Raw genomic sequence first — 5,072 nt, 5'->3', positions numbered from 1 at the left:
TTTTAGGGGTCGACTTTCTCTGTAAATATCAAACTCCTCATAGACTTATAGACCTGTGTACACTCACAAACGCATTAGTCCCTTAACCTATAAGTCTTCAATACACCAAAATCACTAAGGGGCACTAGATGCACTTACACTTGCACACTGGCCGCTGTACGTACGTGTACATGCTACATGCGTGCCCTCTACTACGACACGTGTGCGCTCTATATCGACCAGTATGTACGTATACACATTCGCGACTAGAATGACAACGCTACATATGCTTCGACCAGGTGGGTCCTGAGTGTCAGGCACTTCCTTGCGTGTGAATATATAGCTGGTGGGTCCCAGCAGTCAGGGGAGCGAATCATTTTTTGACGCACTTCCTTGCGTGTGAAGATGTAGCTAGTGGGTCCCAATAGTCAGGGGGAAATGTTTTTTTTACAAAATACGGTGGCCCGTCCGGTGGGTCCCCATTGTCAGGTGCAGGAATAATTATTTTGCGCGTAATAATGAGGCACTTCCTTGTGGCTTCCGTGGACCCAGCTGTCAGCCTCTCTACGTACAGTACTCTTCCGATGGAAGTCGGTCGTTGACCACATTGACCAGGCCGCGTCGAGAGCACCAAGGCGGTGGATGACGACGAGTCCTAGGAAAGGGACGATGCGGCGCCAGGGAAGACGCGGCAGTGGATGACCATGCGGAGAGGAGTACGAGGGTTCACTAGTTCGGCTACGGTGTGAGGTTGCCGTCACCACAGAATAACAAGGGGTGTGGGTGAGTAGAGGGATGGCCTGGCCAGCGGTGGGAGTAGTAGGGGGCGGTGAGGCCTCCGCGGCATCGCAGCCAGCCTCGGGAGGCAGGAGCACGAGGCACGACCGATGCTGGTTTGGGCGGCTAGAGCAAGAAGACCAGAGGTTGAAGAAGAACTACGACCGTTGGATGGACATTGTACGGTCACTGGAGCTAGAATCATGCATGTTGACTAAGTTGACAAAGCCCTCCGTCCCCTTCAACTTAGTAGGCCCACAAGTCAGCCTCCCACTATACTGGGTCCCAGCTAGCAGGGGGGTATTCATTTTTGTGTGCGTAATAAGGAGGCACTTCCTTGCGTGCGAAGATATAGCTGGCGGGTCCGAGCTGTCAGCAGCGGTAACGTTTTTTTCGCGAAATACAGAGGCCCTTTCGATGGGTCCCAGATGTCAGGTGGAGGAATCATTATTTTGCGTGCAATAAGGAGGCATTTCCTTGCGTGCGGTCGTGGAACCAGCTGTCAGCCTCTCCATGTACAGTCCACTTCAGATGCATGTCGGTCGTTGACCACGTTGACCAGGCCGCGCCAAGAGCACCAGGGCAGTGGACGACGGCGAGGCCTAGGAAGGGAATGACACGGAGCCAGGGAAGACTCGACAGTTGTTTCCCACGCGGAGGGGAGTACGACTATACAAGGGTTTACTGGTTCGTCTGCCATCGTCGGAGAATAACAACAGGTGTGGGTGAGTAGAGGGATGGCTAGGCTAGCGATGGGAGTATGGTGGGGCGGTGAGGCCTGCGTGGCAGCACAGCCGGCCACAGGGAGGAGGGAGCAGGCAGTCCCGCCGACGCTTGTTTGAGCGGCTGGAGCAGGAACAGAAGATATTGAAGAAGCACGACGGCCGTTGGATGGACATCCAACAGTCACTGCTTGTGCGTCAACCTTTTTTTAGGGAAGCCTCAAATCTATGGAAAACATCATACATCCCATCTGCCATTATTTCTAATAATTTACAGCTCATTTGCTAATTCTTAAGGTTTTGTTGGATCCCATATTCTTTTTGTTAGCATTACAGCCCATATTGTGGCCACGATTAAAAAATTATACGAAATTTTGCATATTTTGGTGCGGTCCGAACTGTTTTTAGTCCCGAAATTTCGAGTCACATTCAAACTGATTTTAAAAATAAATGTATATCAATATAAAATCCAACAAATTGTCCATGCAATTTAAAATCTCGAAATGAAAAAAAAGAAATTTGAAACTAATTGCCGGTTTGATGTGTTTTAAAAATGTACATCCCATTTCTCATTACTGATATGCCATTTTCTCGGCCAGCTGAATCAAGCTCTCCTCGTCTTGAAAGATTTGCAGCCCAACAGGCCTGACAAAGCGACTTACTTGGCAAATCACAAAAAACAGGTTGTGACCATGGACCTAGCTGCGGCCGTGGACCCAGCTGTCAGCCTCTCCACGTACAGTACTCTTCCGATGGAAGTCGGTCGTTGAACACATTGACCACATCGCACCGAGAGCACCAAGGCAGTGGAAGACGGCGAGGCCTAGGAAGGGGACGACACGGAGCTGGGGAAGACGCGGCAGTGGATGCCCACGCGGAGAGGAGTACGGGGGTTCACTGGTTCGGCTGCGGTGTGAGGCTGCCATTGCCGCAGAATAACAAGGGGTGTGGGTGAGTAGAGGGATGGCCTGGCCAGTGGTGAGAGTAGTAGGGGACGATGAGGCCTCCGCGGCATCGCAGCCGGCCATGGGGGGCAGGAGCACGAGGCATGACCGGCGCTGGTTTGGGCGGCCGGAGCAAGAAGACCAGAGGTTGAAGAAGCACTACGGCCATTGGATGGACATCATACGCTCACTAGATCTAGAATCGTTCACATTGACTAAGTTGACAAAGCCCTCCATCCTCGTCAACTTAGTTGGCCCACAAGTCAGCCTCCCACTATTGTGGGTCCCAGCTAGCAGGGGGTATTCTTTTTTGTGCGTAATAAGGAGGCAGTTCCTTGCATGCGAAGATATAGCTGGTGGGTCCGACCTATCAGCGGTGGGAACTTCTTTTCGCGAAATACAGAGGCCCTTCTGATGGGTCCCAGCTGTCAGGTGGAGGAATCATTATTTTGTGTGTAATAAGGAGGCATTTCCTTGCGTGTGGCCGTGGACCTAGCTGTCAGCCTCTCCACGCACAGTCTACTTCCGATGGTGTCATTCATTGACCACGTTGACCACTCCGCGCCGTGCGCATCCAAGGTGGTGGACGATGGGGAGGCCTAGGAAGGGGAAGACGCGGAGCCGGGGAAGACGCGGCAGTGGATGCCCACACAGAGAGGAGTACGAGGGTTCACTGGTTCGGCTGCGGTGTGAGGCTGCCGTCGCCGCAGGGCCAGGCTAGCGGTGGGAGTAGTATGGGGCAGTGAGGCCTCAACGGCAGCACAACCGGCCACTGGAGGCAGGAGCAGGCGGTCTCGCCGGTGCTGGTTTGGGTGGCTGGTGCAAGAAGAGCAGCGATTGAAGAAGCAGCAGGACCGTTCGATTCAAATCCAACGGTTACTGCAACTAGAATCGTTTGTTGACTAAGTTGACAAGCCCTGCGTACATGTTAACTTAGTAGGCCCACAGGTCAGCCTCCCAACCGGTGCGCCCCAGATGTCAGTGGGAGGAATCATTTTTTTCCGTAATAAGGAGGCAGTTGATTGCGTGCGGCCAGGCCGGCGGAGGGAGTAGGGTGGGCCGGGAAGCCTGCGGCATCACAGCGGGCCACAAGAGGAGGGAGCAGGCAATCCCATTGGCGCTAGTTTAGGCCGCTGGAGCAGGATGATCAGAGATTGAAGAAGCACGTCGGCCGTTGGATGGACATCCAACAATCACTGCTGCTAGAATCGTGTGTTGACTGACAAAGCCTTGCGTAAACAAGTCAGCCTCGAAACCTGTGGCGAGTACAGCCCATTTTCTATTATTTTTATAATTTTTACTCATTTTCTAATTCATATGGAATTTATTGCAGTACGTTTTCCATTTTTAGAATTGCTGCCCATTTTCTGGTCAGTACCAGGGTTAAAAAATTAACTAAATATGTGGGAAATTTTGAAAATTCGCAATTTTTTGCTGAGGAACAAAATATTCTTAATCCAAAAATTAGTAGTCATACTAATACTAAAACAAATTTAAAAATAAATTAGTACTATGTCATGTTAAATCCAATGAAATACTCCCTCCGTCCCAAAATTCTTGTCATAGATTTGTCTAAATACGGATGTATGAAGTCACATTTTGGTATTAGATAGATCCGTATCTAGACTAATCTAAGACAAGAATTTTGGGACGGAGGGAGTATACGGTATCGGTGAAGAACAAAAACAAAAAACAAACTAATATCCCATTTGCTATAATTTTTTTTTGGAATTTTCAACCCCTTTTGATATTACTTTTAACAGACACTGATCATACTCTTTGGCCAGGCCGGAACGAATCCCTCGTCGTCTTAAAAGATTTGCAGCCCAGCCTCGTCGTCTTGAAAGATTTGCCTGGCTTCGGTATGCTTCAAAAAGAAATACTAGGCTACCTATTTTCCCAAAGAAAAAATTGCTGGGCTGGTCATGTTGTTAGACGGGCCACAAAGACCGCACAACCCAGTTTATAGCCTGCTCCTCTGAATTACTAATCAAAAAAAAGTTGTGCAATTCTGTCGCTAAATGACTATACATTGAAAATGATGTGGGTCCCAGATATCAGCAGGGTGGATTAGAGTAAAAAACGAGGGGTTCATCTGAGTAGTAAAAGAGGCGCTTGCTTGTGTTCAGGAGTGGACCTGGTGGGTACGTACTGTCATACTCACAACTACAGTCCTCTCCCGATTCACTATGTTGACAGGGACCGTTTCAAAAAAAACTATGTTGACAGGGCCGGACGGCGGCGCCGCAGCGAGCGCATCAAGGCGAAGGATAAAGTGTTGTCGCCAATGTGCTGGGCTAGGTTGGACATTCTTATTGAAAAATAAAAATGGGCCGGAACTATTTACGACGTTGACTATGATTTGCATGGGTCCGCTGGTTGCAGGAAGAAAATGCTGGGAGAAAGAAGACTGGTCCCTATCTTTGCCTGAGAATAATATCGACTGAATGTAACGACACTATCATAGGAAATAATATCCTCCTGTTAAATAGTGAATTTAAAGAACTGGTGCATGAGCATTTAGCTTTATTTATTTGCTTATTTATATTTAGGGGACCATGAGCATGTACCTGGGCCGGATTCATGTGAGAGCCTCCCTTCCAGTTAATTATGGGCTTCTCTATTGGGCCTTCATCAGTGGGCTACATGT

The sequence above is a fragment of the Triticum urartu genome, chromosome 7 (genome assembly GCF_003073215.2).
Source record: "Triticum urartu cultivar G1812 chromosome 7, Tu2.1, whole genome shotgun sequence".
NCBI classification, from domain to species: Eukaryota; Viridiplantae; Streptophyta; class Magnoliopsida; order Poales; family Poaceae; genus Triticum; species Triticum urartu.
The sequence above is the reverse complement of the archived record's forward strand: the minus strand, read 5'-3'. Positions refer to the sequence as shown.